Source organism: Lagenorhynchus albirostris, chromosome 8 (genome assembly GCF_949774975.1).
Source record: "Lagenorhynchus albirostris chromosome 8, mLagAlb1.1, whole genome shotgun sequence".
In the NCBI taxonomy this organism is placed as follows: Eukaryota; Metazoa; Chordata; class Mammalia; order Artiodactyla; family Delphinidae; genus Lagenorhynchus; species Lagenorhynchus albirostris.
In genome coordinates, this window is record NC_083102.1 from 75,330,057 (window position 1) to 75,346,289 (window position 16,233).

The window sequence follows — 16,233 nt, forward strand, 5'->3', positions numbered from 1 at the left end:
GTGGTTCCTAGACTTGAACTGTCAAGTCGAAGTTTACTGGTGAGTTTTTTTAATTTAAACTTAAATTTTTAAATTTTTATTTTATATTGGAGTATAGTTGATTAATAATGTTGTGTTAGTTTCAGGTGTACAGCAAAGTAATTCAGTTATACATAAACGTGTATCTATTCTTTTTCAACTTCTTTTCCCATTTAGGTTATTACAGAGTATTGAGCAGAGTTCCCTGTGCTATACAGTAGGTCCTTGTTGGTTATCTATTTTAATAGCAGTGTATACACGTCAATCCCAAACTCCCAGTCTGTCTCTACCCCCCACCCTTCCTTCCTGTTAACCATAAGTTTATTCTCTAAGTCTGTGAGTCTCTTTCTATTATGTAAATAAGTTCATTTGTATCTTTTTTTTTCTTTAGGTTTTGCTTATAAGCTGATATCATATATTTATCTTTCTCTGACTTACTTCACTTAGTATGATAATCTCCAGGTCCATCTGTGTTGCGAAAATGGCATTATTGCATTCATTTTAATGGTTGAATAATATTCCATTGTATATATCTAACACACCTTCTTTATCCATTCCTCTGTTGATGGACATTTAGGTTGCTTCCGTGTCTTGGCTGTTGTAAACATTGCTGCAATGAACATTGGGGTGCATGTATCCTTTCCTTTTTTAAAAAAATTAATTAATTAATTAGTTGATTTTTGGCTGCATTGTGTCTTTCTTGCTGCACGTGGGCTTTCTCTAGTGCAGCGAGCAGGGGCTACTTTTCGTTGTGATGCACGGGCTTCTCACTGTGGTGGCTTCTCTTGTTGTGGAGCACAGGCGCTTGGCGTGCAGGCTTCAGTAGTTCTGGCTCGTGGGCTCTAGAGCACAGGCTCAGTAGTTGTGGCGCACGGGCTTAGTTGCTCTGCGGCATGTGGGATCTTCCCGGACCAGGGCTTGAACCCGTGTCCCCTGTATTGGCAGGCAGATTCTTAACCACTGTGCCACCAGGGAAGTCCCACATGTATCCTTTCAAACCATGTTTTCCTCCAGATATATGCCCAGGAGTGGGATTGCTGGATCTTATGGTAGCTCTATTTTTAGTTTTTTAAGGAACCTCCATACTGTGGCTGCACCAGTTTACATTTCCACTAACAGTGTAGAGGGTTCCTTTTTCTCCACACTCTCTCCAGGATTTATTGTTTGTAGACTTTATGATGATGGCCATTCTGACTGGTGTGAGGTGATATCATAGTTTTGATTTGCATTTCTCTAATAATTAGCGGTGTTGAACATCTTTTCATGTGCCTCTTGGCCATTTGCATGTCTTCTTTGGAGAAATGTCTGTTTAGGTCTTCTACCGATTTTTTGATTGGATTGTTTGTTTTTTTCATATTGAGCTGCATGGGCTGTTTGTAAATTTTGCAGATATTAAATCCCTTGTCAGTTGCATTGTTTGCAAATATTTTCTCCCATTCTGTGGGTTGTCTTTTTGTTTTGCTTATGGTTTCCTTTTGCTGTGCAAAAGCGTTTGAGTTTAATTAGGTCCCATTTGTTTAATTTTGTTTTTATTTTCATTACTCTAGGAGACAGATCAAAAAAAGATATGCTGTGATTTATGTCAGAGAGTGATCTGCCTATATATTCCTCTAAGAGTTTTATAGTATCCAGTCTTACATTTAGGTCTTTAATCCATTTGGAGTTTATTTTTGTGTGTGGTGTTAAAGAATGTTCTAATTTCATCTTTTTGCATGTAGCTATCCAGTTTTCCCAGTACCATTTATTGAAGAGACTATCTTTTCTCCATTGTATAGTCTTGCCTCCTTTGTTATAGATTAAATGACCATAGGTTCGTGGGTTTATTTCTGGGCTTTCTATCCTGTTCCATTGATCTATATTTCTGTTTTTTTGTGCCGGTACCATACTGTTTTGATGATTATAGCTTTGTAGTATAGTCTGAAGTCAGGGAGCGTGATTCCTCCAGCTCCGTTTTTCTTTCTCAAGATTGCTTTGGCTATTTGGGGTCTTTTGTGTCTCCATACAGATTTTAAGATTTTTTGTTCTAGTTCTGTGAAAAGTGCCATTGGTAATTTGATAGGGATTTTATTGAATCTGTTGATTGCCTTGGGTAGTATAGTCATTTTGACAATGTTGATTCCTGCAATCAAAGAACAGGGTATATCTTTCCATCTGTTCGTATCATCTTTGATTTCTTTTATCAGCATCTTACAGTTTTCGGAGTACAGGTTGTTTGCTTCCTCAGGTAAGTTTATTCCTAGGTGTTTTATTCTTTTTGATATGATGGTAAATGGGTTGTTTCTTTAATTTCTCTTTCTGATCTTTCGTTGTTAGTGTGTAGAAATTCAACCAGTTTCTGTGTATTAACACATTGTTGACTGGGGGATTTTTGCAGAAACTAACACCTGTGGCTGGCGATTTGTAATGTAAGTAAATATTGAAACACCCGCGTTTGAGTAAATATCAACAACTTTTTTTGCACTTAATGTATTTATTTGAAATTTCATACATGTCATACTAAAGCATTCTAATATTTCATTAGAGTGTGATAGGCAGTATAGCAGTCACCTCTGTTCAGGGGAACAGAACATCTATTACAAATATACTGTGTTTCACTGCACTTTCCCCTGGAAGAGCAGACTCTATACTTTCCGGTGGCATTTTTTGTTAGTCCTGTGGGTATTATTTCCTCTAGAATATGTTCTTTTATTTTACCTGATAGTCAACAAGGTGGATCTTTGTTGGGAGCTCTTTTAGAAACGCCACAAGAAGGACCAGGTGCGGGACTAACACTATATTCACCAGAATGGTCAGTTACCCATTCTCTAGCTACTGCTAACAAAATTTGCTTGTAAGTCATTTTGTTCTGTACATTAAGGCTACAGTAAGTTTTAAACGGCTCTAGGTGTGTGTGCTTCAGTAGTTGCGGCGCACGGGCTTAGTTGCTCCGTGGGACGTGGGATCTTCCCAGACCAGGGCTTGAACCCGTGTCCCCTGCATTGGCATGCGAATTCTTAACCACTGTGCCACCGGGGAATTCCTCCTTTTTCATTTCTAATTTTATTGATTTGAGCCCTCTCTTTCTTTTTCTTGATGAGTCTGGCTAAAGATTTATCAATTTTGTTTATCTTTTCAAAGAACCGGCTGTTAGTTTCATTGATCTTTTCTATTGTTTTCTTCATTTCTATTTCATTTATTTCTGCTCTTATCTTTATGATTTCTTTCCTTCTACTAACTTTGGGTTTTGTTTGTTCTTCTGTCTCTAGTTGCTGTAGGTGTAAGTTTAGGTTGTTTATTTGATATTTTTCTCGTTTCCTGAGGTAAGATTGTATTGCTGTAAACTTCCCTCTTAGAACTGCTTTTGCCGTGTCCCATAGGTTTTTGAGTGAATTAGAGTCTAATTCACTGATATAACCTGGGCATATACAATTGTGTACACATATACATTATGTGCCTGGCACATAATAGGTGCCTGATAAATATTTGTTAATGCAAGTTCCTCAGCCATTTTACACTTTTTGCTTTGTGCATCTGTACCTTTATATTAAAAAAAGACATTCTTTTTGTACAACATATCATGAACTTATTTCCAAGTCAGTAAGTATATAACTTTCATGGTTATTTCATTGTGTGAAATGAATATCACAGTTGATATATCTTTCACTCAATTATTGGGCATTTTGGTTGCATATAAAAGATTTAAACCTTGGTGTGGGACAAATCTAAAGCCTGCCCTCTTTCCATTATTCCTTGTTGTCTAGATGCTAGAGGGTAACCTAATAAAGTGTGGTTAATATCCGTTTGGGGGAGACAAAATAAAGTGTTGAAATATCTCTACTGGAAGAACAGAGAAAATCCAAAACTGGCTCTGTTTTATATCATGAGCAGCAGGCTAGAACCATTTTGTGAAGTAGGGAAAAGACTGAGAATAAAATGTACGGTGGCTAATCCATAATTGGGTTAGAGCACTGGGAGGGGATTGGTTAGTAGTCAGACTTGTGCTTAATCAGATCAGGTTTGTCATTTTATAGCTTTTGGCTTAAAACGAATCAGTAATATGAGTGTGTATTTAGGTAAGGAAGTTAAGCCATAAAGATTTTTTTAAATTATTGTGTTTTTTTTTAGATTTTATCCATGTTAGTATCTTTCAGACATCTTTCCTGAATGAGTTTAGGACCTCCAGTGAGTCCTTATTAGGTCAAGTGTAACTTCACGTTGCTTCTAAGTGTTGATTAGCATCATCATTCATTTAAATAAATCATTATTTTTCATTTAGCTTTCTCAGGTGCTTAATTCTTCCACCCACCCACTCTTTCTTTACTATCTCATACCAATTAGACATTAATAGTTAACACTGATTTTTTTCAGACAAAGAAGTAAACTATGGTTCTGAGGATTGTTTTTAAGTGGGATGGTGATATGAGATATAATAAGAAAGCTTGAGGAGAGGAAACATTTTGAACCACTGGTGTTTGGAAATTGACCCATAACAGATTATGTTCAATTTTGAGGTAAATGTGTTTTTTGTTTGCTTGTTTGTTTTTCATCTTCATGAGTTTGAAAAGGAGGAAAAAATCCTCTGTTATTTTTTTCTTCAAATCTGAACTAGGAGTTTCAGGCCCCAAACCTTGAGTGGATGATTGAATCAGGAGAGGCCAGAAAGGGGCCCTCTGCCAGGTGAGAGGGGCCACGGGCCCCTGCTTCCTGAAAGAGACTCTATACCTTGTATATTAAAACTGTTCAAAACCACAAAATGCTCTGGGAGGAAGGATTTAGAGCAGGAAGGATTTGGAGAATTTATTTTTAATAATATCCCTCATGTAATGAGATCATTACAGTAACAGTTACGGAGCATTTACTAAGGGCTGTGCCCTGCACTGTGCTCATCATGTACAATGTCTTGTTTTAATATGCAGAACAGCTTTGTGAGGTAGGTTCTGGTACCCCCATTTTCACACATCTTTTAAGCTGCACAGCAGAGATTCAGACCCAGAAGGAGTCTGTGCTCTTGACCACCGTGCCTTACCAGCGGTTCTGCCAATCTGGGCTTAAATAAGCTCAAGCATTCCCCTTCCCTCCCCTAATCTTGTCCCCAAGACTTACAAACTTCTCTGCTCTGATCCAAGAGAGATCTTCTCACTGTGTCCTCAACGGCCTGGGTCAGCAGAGCGCACAGAGTCTGCAAAGGCATCACACGGTATGTATTGGGCCCCCAGGCATTGGTGGTAACCCCACCCAGGCTGATGGCCCAGGATGGCTGGATTTGGGGGTGACGGGAGATGAACACATGCCATGGTATTTGGGAGCTTATGAACATGCCTGCCACGATAGCGGCTGTTACATCCTTTCTTGGAATAAAGGGAAACAAGGAATCGGCTTAGTGCATATTCTCCAGGGTGAAGAGAATCTTCTCAGTCTCCTCATTAAGGCCATTTTTTTGTATCCAGCATGGGATTCAGGGCACTGTCAACTCACCTATGGCAGTTCTCCATCAATGTCAAGTCTAGTACTAAGATATTATTTGCAAGGCTTAGGTTAGGGACTTTCTGGGGCCAAAATATTTCCACTTATTGGAGAACAGAGTGGGATTCAGGACCACATTCTTGGTCTATTATTTTGCCCTTTGTAATCTCTTTGGGTTTCACACATGTATCATTTGATGACTTTAAAGGAACCTCAGATTGTCTTGATATTGACTTGATATGTCTGACCTAAGCGTTTCACAGAATATCTCTGAGTTTTCTAGAATACCGTCTGAGCCTTAAAAACCTCTAGCCATTTCTCCAAAGCTTCCGTGTTGATTTGAGAGCATTTTAAATTGCAGAAGCTCTGGGTCCATCTTTTTTCTTTATCTGGAAGACTGCTGCCTACTGCACATGGTCCATGCACTGATAATCAGACTGGAATTGATCTCTCCATGTAGAACCGAGGAAAAACTTTCATGGAAGTCCTCTTTTTAGTATCTTCTTTATTACTTGTCCTGTATAATAAAAGGGCAACTCTTCCTCTGGTCTTCCCCTGAAGCTGATGTATTTAAAAATAGAATGAATGTAAAGAATGCTTGTTGTGAACTGTAAGAGTGCGTTTTAGCTAAAAATGGCCTTCTCCTTTTAGCTTCCAGGCAAAGACACAGTTTGGAGGAGAAAGGCAGGCAGAAGTTGGGGGTTGGAGGGTTGACATATTAATATAGTTTGTTTTCTTTTTCTCTGCTGGCTGCTGTCATTTTCTGCCTTGGAAAGTACCTAAGTGGTGCTTGGAAATAAACTCTCCCAGGGAAGGTGGTATGAATATTGATAGTTTTAATTAAAAATCACTTTCTGTCTCTTTGCATGACTTAATTCTTCTTACCTTTTTTCCTAAATATCATGTGTTAAAAACAATATTGAGTTTAAATACAGTGCTAAATAACCATGGTTAACAGCAGAAGACAAGTAGCTCTTTCTTTGATTAAAACAAGTGACTTCTAACAGAGCCTCAGCTGAGGGGCTTGGAGACTGCATAAGTGGTCACTCTGCCTTCTGTTTCTAGAAATAAATTTTTCCTAAGGCTAAAAAGGAGGCCAAGGCCACAGCTCTGAAAGGGGGAAGTTTTTCTTACTGTCGATTAGTGCTCAGTTAACTTTATCAGGGAAGTAATGAGCTTGGGAAAGACTTTAAGTTATACCTTCTACACCTTTCTTCAGAGAGTCTTCACTTCACATACACTGATGCTAAGGTGGGGAGAATTGGTTTCTTCACAACGCAGAAGGCTAGATGGAAAGTATTCTTTGCCTCTGCAAAACCAAGATAGCTAGTATTTCTTGCTGATGATAAGGCATGAGGGCTGGCTGCATAGAAGTAGTGTCCCAACTCTAGGCACAGCTGGGACCCTTTGCCGTCTTACAACGTCCTGTTGGAATTCCAAGCAGATGAAGCCGAGCCCAGAAGTAGTCACAACTATGAAACAATCCTATTGTCAGGCTTTGGCTGCCCTATTTTATATCATGTAGTTCAGATTTGTTCTTTTCCATTTCCTTGCCTGGAATGCCTTTCTCTTACTCTCTTTGGTTTGAGTACGATTAGTTTTTCCAATGTGTTTCTCAAGTTTTACCTACTTAGGATTACAAGTTTTCCATTCCCAGCCTTAAGAGATCGCCCTTTTCTCTGGAATCCCGTTTGTCCCTGCTTCATGCATTTAGTCCTTCGTTCACACTTCGTTCACACAGTCCCTCTGTCCGATTACGCTTCTCCCAGGTCTTTGCACGAGTGGCTTTTTCTTGAGAAATTCTTCAAGTCTGAACTGAATGCCACTTCTACAGAGAGACCTTCTGTCACTACCATTCTAAAGTAGGAGGCCTTTCTGTATATTCAGAGACCATCAGGTTCCTAGTACCCAGCACAGTAACTAGCACACAGTAAATGTTTGTTGAATGAATTAACAAATGAATTTATTTGTTAGTTCAATTTAATGTGTAATGATTTTCAGCTTAAGAACAAAAACTTTGGGAGTAAATTCAAACTATGAATTGGAAAGAATTGAAATCTTTAAAATACTGAGTCTTTCATTCCGCAAATATGGTAACTCTCAGAATTTATTAACGTCTTCTTTAAAGTTTCTCAGTAAACTTTTGTAAGTTTCCTTGCAGAGGCTTTATATGTGTTTTATTGTATTGGGTTGGCCAAAAGGTTCGTTCGGGTTTTTCCCTAAGATGGTTCTAGTAGCGCTTAGTTGTCTTTAACTTCATTCGAAACAGTTTTTTTAGATTGTATTGTGACGGCTGTCATATCAGCGTGCATTGAAAATAAAAACTTACCAAAATTGGTGAATTTTTGTGTGGCCATTTTAATATTGAAGATGGAAGAAAAAACAACATTTTTGGCATATTATGCTATATTATTTCACGAAAGGGGAAAGCACAACTGAAACGCAAAAAAAGATTTTGTGCAATCTGTGGAGAAGGTGCTGTGACTGTTCGAACATGTCAAAAGTGGTTTGTGAAGTTTTGTGCTGGAGATTTCTCTCTGGACGATTCTCCACGGTCGGGTAGACCAGTTGAAGTTGATAGCGATCAAACTGAGACATTAATTGAGAGCAATCAACATTATACCACGTGGGAGATAGCCGACATACTCAAAATACCCAAATCAAGCGCTGAAAATCATTTGCACCAGCTTGGTTATGTTCATTGCTTTAACGTTTGGGTTCCATATAAGTTAAGCGAAAAAACCTTCTTGACTTCCACATGCAATTCTCTACTTAAACGTAAGGAAACGTTCCGTTTTTAAAACAAATTGTGATGCGTGATGAAAACTGGATACCGTACAATAACGTGGAATGGAAGAGATTGTGGGGAAGTGAAATGAACAACCACCAATGACACCAAAGGCCAGCCTTCATCCAAAGAAGGTGATGTATATATGATGGGATTGGAAAGGTGTCCTCTACTATGAGCTCCTTCCAGAAAACTAAACAATTAATTCCAACAAGTGCTGCTCCCAATTAGACCAACTGAAAGTAGCACTCAACGAAAAGTTCCGGAATTAGTCAATAGAAAGTGCATAATCTTCCATCTGGATAACGTAAGACCACATGTTTCTTTGATGACCAAGCAAAAATTGTTACAGCTGGGAAGTTCTGATTCATCCGCTGTATTCACCAGACATTGCACCTTTGGATTTCCATTTATTTCAGTCTTTACAAAATTCTCATAATGGAAAAAAATTTCAATTCCCTGGAAGGCTGTAAAACGCACCTGGAACAGTTCTTTGCTCAAAAAGATTAAAAGTTTTGGGAAGATGGAATTATGAAGTTGCCTGAAAAATGGCAGAAGGTAGTGGAACAAAACGGTGAATGTGTTCAATAACTAGTTCCTGGTGAAAATGAAAAGTGTGTCTTTTATTTTTATTTAAAAACCGAAGGAATTTTTTGGCCTGCCCAATATTTATTACTAGATGTAATTTATAAATAGTATCTATTTACATTTAGTTTTTATTACTTGCATATAGAAAAATAAAAAGAACAAAAACTTTGATAACTCCTAGAATTGAGACATAAACAGAAGAGATGCGACGCATGTCTGCTTGTGTAAGGAACTAAGAAATTTTCTGCAAAGTAATTCATGCTAGTAGATGAAATCTGTGGGATGCCAGGGTATGTTTCAAGGGTAGTAGTACAAGTAAACAGGAATGACTCTGCATGTTCTGCTCATATTCTCTGTGGTGTTCTAGTTTTTCTCTGGGGATCTTGAGAAAAATTTTTTTTTTATCTTTAAACAGTGTTTAATGCACATCTGACTGTATTATGATAGATGGATATAATTTAAATAAGACATGATCAAACTTTTAATCTAGTTATTTCTATGCAAAAAAGTCATTATGTATTTTAATATAGAAAATAAATGATTTTTGAAGTTGATTTTTTAAAATACTCTAGCATTTTAAAGTTGAAGTTGAGAAAATTTGTTTCTTAACTTCCATTACTTTAATAGTATGACTTTTGGCAAATATGTGATTTCTGACTCAGTCAGTGCCTTCAACTCCAAAGCATTGATGATGCCTATCCTTTGTGACCCCATGGGGTTTTGTTACAATAAACAGAGTATATCTAAAACCCTTTGAGTTCTTAGGAAGGAAATATATAAAAGAAGTATAATGAAATTGTTCATCTCAAGTTCCTAGCACGAGGCCTTGCACAGAGTTGGTTCAATACATATTTAATTATCACGCAAAAAGGAGTCTGTGGAATAGCACTTATAAAGCAATAGAAAGATATTTTACATTTCTTAGATTGTGTCACAATGCAGTCCACATCCAGGACTTAGAGTTTTCTAAAAAACTCTGTTACATGGTACAGTATTTCAATAGGATATCAATTTAATGGGTTATGACTAGCATTTTGAAGTAATGGAATAAAATGGAAATAAATATCAGATGGCATCATAAATAATAACAGTATTTCCTGAAACTTTTGATTCATATATCTGTGTGTGTGTGTGTGTTTCCTGGGTCATGATGTAAAATATATTTCTTTGGTAGGTTGAGGTTAAAAAAAGTTTTGAAGGCCACTGATATAATTATACAGATTATAATTTACACAGAGCTGTTCTCATTTTGCTTGATTTAAGAAGACAAATAATTGGAACAGAATTGTAGTTTGCTGCTAAGCAGCAAGGAAATAACAGAATTCTATGCCAGAAAAGCTGTATAGGACTCCCCCCACTGCAACCCCGGTTGGGGAGGTAATTAGAAGAAACTAAAATACATCTGCTTTACTAATCAAGTCATGTCCTGGGAGGTCCTTGGTCAATTTTTTTTTTTTTCCTTTGACCATGCCGCATAGCATGCGGGATCTTAGTTCCCTGACCGGGGATCGAACCCGTGCCCCCTGCCGTGGAAGCATGGAGCCCTAACCACTGAACCGCCAGGGAATTTCCTGGTCAAATTTTTCTTTATAAGCTTCCCTCCTCTCATACTGTGCAATTAATGATTTTCTCATTTCTTATAGGAAACAAATGGCACTGTCAAATTATGACTATCAACTAATGTTTTTAAGTCACACCAGGAACTGTGCACATGCTATCATGAAGACAAATTTTACATATTGCTTAAAAGGAACGAAAATTTATATTGTTCACATTCCTGTAACAAGTCCCTCTCTTTCTTCAAATTATGCTTGCTACTTAATATATCTACCTGAGGAAAGCTTCCTCACTGAACCTATTTCCAACGAGGCGACAGAGCTTTACATTTATTTTACTATGAAAAGTTCATCCATACAGCAAGGTTGAAAGGATATGCCCACCATCTTGATTCTACCATTAATTCTTTTGTTATACTCTGCCACATCTATCAATTAAACCATTTTATTTTTTTATGCTCTTTGAAACAAATTACAGTTTTCAGCCACTTTTCCCTAAGTACTATAACATGCATGTCATTAACTCAAGTTTAGTATTTAAAATTTCTTCCCTAGATGTAAAGTTTATATACAATGAAATGCACACATTTTTAGCATACATTAGCTGAGTTTTGACAAATTCATTAGCCTGCTCCCCAAACTTCTGTTAATATGTAGAACACTACCATCCCACCAAAAAGGCCCCTTATATGGTCCCTAGTCAAATCCTACCCCACCCCAAGGCAGTTTTTTCCACCATAGATTAATTTTGCCTTTTCTAGAATTTCATATAAATGGAACCATACCGTGTGTGCTCTTGTTTCTGGCTGCTTTCACTCATCATAATGTTTCTGATTTTCATTTACGTTGTTGCGTATGTAATTTGTTTAATGCTGAGTAGCATTTCATTATATGAACGTAACACAGTTTGTATATTTCTTCTCCTATTGATAAACATTTGGGCTCTTTCTAGTTTAGGGCTATTATGATAAAACTGCCGTGAATGTTCTTTTTTAAAAATATTTATTTATTTATTTGGCTGCATTGGGTCTTAGTTTCTGCACGTGGGATTCATTGTTGCATTGCGCCAGCTCAGTAGTTGCAGCACACGGGCTCTAGAGTGCACGGGCTCGGTAGTTGTGGCACATGGGCTTAGCTGCCCCACAGCATGTGGGATCTTAGTTCTCTGACCAGGGATTGAACCCACGTCCCCTGCATTGGAAGACGGATTCTTAGCCACTGCGCCACCAGGAATTCCCATGAACATTCTTATAGAAGTCTTTTTTGTGAACATAAATTTTCATTTCTTTTGGATAGATACCTAGGAGTGACATTACTGGGTCGTATGGTAAGTGTGTTAAGAAATACACGGTGTCTTCCAAAGTGGTTGTGCATTTGGCACTCTCACTGGCAGTAGAGTTTTGATTAGATGTCTCCATGTTTGCCCACACTCAGGGAGGTAATAGCAGGGCCATAACACCTCACTCCTTTGAAACAGTTGCTCCGTTGTGCCCACAGGACATAGTTGTAGATGGTGAGCAAACACGTAACGTCGTGTGAGTGGAGGTCCCGAACTGTTCATGCACACACGGGAAAAAAGAAAGTTCTACCAGCAGAAGGATGAAAAAGCATTGTCTTCAAGACAGAGAATAAAGGGACTAATAGAAGGACCCTTGGACCAGTCTCTGTTGGTGTCCCCAAACTTATCTCATTGCTAATTTAAAGAAAGTGAGGCCTAGCCCAGAGGAGAGAGTAACTCTGGCAATATTCTAAACCAAGTTGCTGCCTATTTCCCTGGGAATAATTGTGTGTGTGTGTGTGTGTGTATAATTGTTTTCTTGTACTGTAGATTTACTGCACAACTCTCAGGTACCTGTAGAATGGGTTTTTAATTTCGATTCCATATTCCTGTCAGTTTGCATGTTTTTCTTTATTCTGTTAATATGGTGAATTGCATTGATTGATTTTCAAATATTAAACTAACATTGCATTAAATGTTGTAATGTGTTATTTATTTTTTATGTTATTGGATTCAATTTGCTACTATTTTGTTTTAGGGGGTTTTAAATCAATAGATTTATGAGATTTATGAAAAAAATTGGTCTGTAATTTTCTGTCCTTGTAAGTCCTTCAGTTTTGGTATTGAGTTTATTCTGATATCATAAGACAACTTGAAAAGTATTCTCTATAAGAGCATGTGTAAGATTGATATTATTTCTTTGTTAATTTAGAAGTCACTAGTGAAGTGATATGGCCTGGAGATTTCTTTTGGGGAAGGTCTTTAATTATGGGTTCATTTTCTTTCATAGGTATAGGGTTATTTAGATTTACTTTTAATTTTTGTGTTAGTTTTAGTAAGTTGGTTTTTCTCTGTTTTTCTTGTCCATTTAAATTTTCAAGTTTATTGGCATAAAATTGTTGGTAATATCTTATTGTCCTTTTTATATCTACTGCATGGTTTGTAATGATGTTGCCTTTCATTTATATTAGTTTTTGCTTTGCTCTTCAGTTATTTCTTAGATAAAAGGTAGCATTTTTGGGCTTCCCTCATGGCGCAGTGGTTGGGAGTCTGCCTGCCGATGCAGGGGACACGGGTTTGTGACCCCGTCTGGGAGGATCCCACATGCCGCGGAGCGGCTGGGCCCGTGAGCCATGGCCACTGAGCCTGCACGTCTGGAGCCTGTGCTCCGCAACGGGAGAGGCCGCAACAGTGAGAGGCCCACGTACTGCAAAAAAAAAAAAAAAAAAAAAAACAAAGGTAGCATTTTATGCCCACTGTCTGACATGATTTATACATTTAAAAATATATTCTGGAGATCACTTCATAGCAGTATTCAAGAGTTTCTCATTTTTAAACGTTGCACAGGACTTCATTGTGTGGCTGTTCATGCCTCCAGTCCCCTTTTAATGAATATTTGGTTTGTTTTCAGTCTTTTTACTGTAACAAATAGTGCTGAAGGGAATACCTTTGTATGTATGTATTAAAACAAACTTGCTGGTTATGATCTCGTTTATATGTGGAATCTCAAACAAAAACAAAAACCAAGTTCATAGATAGAACAGATTGGTGGTTGCTAGAGGCGGGAGTTGGAGGGTGGGCAGATGGGTAAAGGGAGTCGAAAGGTACAAATTTCCATTTATAAAATAAATAAGTCGTGGTGATGTAGTGTACAGCATGGCGAGTATAGTTAATAATACTGTATTGCATGTTTGAAAATCCTTAGGGGAGTAGTAAATCATCAAAGCTCATGTCACGAAAAAAATTCCGTAACTATGTATGGTGATGTATGTTAACTAGACTTGCTGTGGTGATCATTTCACAGTGTATACAAATATCGAATCATTATGTTATGTACCTAATATCATTATGTTATGTACCAAATATCGTTACGTTATGTACCAAATATTATGTTATGTACCAAATATCGTTATGTTATGTACCAAATATCATTATGATATGTACCAAATACCGAATATGATATCAAATATCATGTTATGATATCATATGTTATGTACCAAATATCATTATGATATGTACCAAATATCGAATATGATATCAAATATCATTATGTTATGTACCAAATATCGAATCATTATGTTATGTACCTAAGTTGTATGTAATGTACCTAACATATAAAGTTGTATGTCAGTTATACCTCAATAAAAAATTAATTAAAAAAATTTTTTGCTAGTGTTATCTTTGGGATAGATTTCTAGAAATGGGATTTCCTAAAAATGGGGGAGGGGCAATAACTATAGATTAAATTTAAGAGCTTTAACAACCAAATACGGTAGATGATCCTTGATTGGATCCTGCTATGAAAAAGTGAGCTATAAATAACACTGAGGATGTGGGTAAATTTAAATACAGAATGGGTGTGAGTTGAAACTAGAGAGCTATTTTCATGTTGGGGAGGCAATACCATTGTATTTAGATAGAATTTTTTTTTTCTTTTAGAAGTGTAAAGTATTTTGGCATAAAATGTCATAATGTGTGACACTTACTTTGAAACAACTCAACCAGAATAATAAAAAATGAAATAGATTGATAAATCAATAAAGCTATTATGACAGAATGTTAACAGTGGCTGAATCTCAGTGGATTTATAGGCGTTCATTGTACTATTTTTTCTACTTTTGTATGTTTGTAAATTTCATAATAAAAAGTAAAAAAATTAAATTATACAAGCATATATATTATGTATCTAGTGAGTTATTCTTGCATTATTTTATCTTTACATGTGACTTTATCCATAGTAAGGATTATTTCTTAGAAACATTTTGTCTGATACTAATGTAATTATCTCATAATCCTCTTACATAGTATCTCAAGATACTGGTGTAATTTCTTTTGGTTAATATTTGCTTGGAAGTCGGTCCAGAGGTTGCAGCTGCAGAGGAACCACCCAAGGAGAGCTGCAAAGATGCTGTCTGGACACGTGGCCTTGGGCTGTGGCTTGCACCCTCCCTTGGCAGGCCAGACTGGTCTTCAGAATGCTTTGGGATCATCCTTCATTGCCACAGGGAACCTCCATGCCTCTTAACGCTTGTCTTCAGACGACTGGCACTGCTGAGGTATCCTCTGTTCTTGAAGAGCGTAATCTTGGAGCCAAAACCTCTGTTGACTGTGAAGAAACAGGTGTGTCTCAAGTATTGATGATAGTATTGGTTGAATACATGGGCTGAGGAATGTTCAAGCAGACGAAATGGTAGTGTTTTCTTCAGGCTTAAAGGGTATGTTTCAACTTGGGAACTGACAATGTTGGTTTTGTTGTGTTTGGACATGATAAACTAATTAAGGAAGGAGATACTGTGAAGAGGACGGGAGCCATTGTGAATGTTCTAGTTGGTGAGAAGCTACTGGGTTGTATAGTAGATGCCCTTGGTAATGTCACTGATGAAAAGGATCCGGTTGGTTCCAAGACCCAATGGTGAGTTGGCCTGAAAGCCCCTGGCATCATTTCTCCAATCTCTGTGCAGAAACCAGTGCAGACTGGCATTAATGCTGTGGATAGCTTGGCGCTGATTGGTTGTGGTCAGTACAGGCTGACGATTGGTGACTGACAGACTGGCAGAACATCAATGATTGACATAATTATTAACCAGAAACATTTCAGTGATGGATCTGATGGAAAGAAGCAGCTATACTATATCTACACTATCGGTCAGAAGAGATCCACTGTTGCCCAGTTGGTGAAAACACTTACAGATGTGGATGCCATGAAGAACACCAGTGTGGTTTCAACCACTGCTGCTGACACTGCCCTCCATCAGTACCTGACTCCTTATTCTTTCTGTGCTGTGGGAGAGCATTTTAGGGATAATGGCAAACATGCTTTGATCATCTGTGATGAATTATCCAAGCAGGCTGGTGCCTCTGCTGGTCTACAGACCACTCAGCTACTCCTGAGGTCCAGCCTGATGATGTGTTCTACTTACACTCCCGTCTACAGGAGAGCAGACATAATGGACGATTCTTTTGGTGGTGGCTCCTTGACTTCTTTACCAGAAACACAAGCTGGTGATGTGTCTGCTTACATTCCAACGAATATCATTCCTATCAGTGATGGACAGATCTTCTTGGAAACAGAATTGTTCTACAAAGGTATCTGCCCTACCATTTACATTGTTTTTTCTGTGTCCTACGTCAGAAATGCTGCCCACACCAGGTCTGTGAAGCAGGGCCAGGCACTGTGAAGTCAAAATTGGCTCCTATGGTGAGGTTGCTGAGTTTGCCCAGTTCAGTTCTGACCTCCATGCTTCTACTCGACAACTCTTGAGTCGTCGTGAGTATCTGAGTTGCTGAAGCAGGGACAATATTCTATGGCTGTTGAAGAACTCGCAGCTCTTACGCTGGGTTAA

At 37.8% G+C, this 16,233-nt stretch overlaps 1 pseudogene; it reads left to right on the forward strand.

Annotated features, from left to right (window-relative positions):
* The first annotated feature begins 14,795 nt into the window (after window positions 1-14,795).
* On the forward strand, window positions 14,796-16,233 carry LOC132524338 (ATP synthase subunit alpha, mitochondrial-like; annotated as a pseudogene).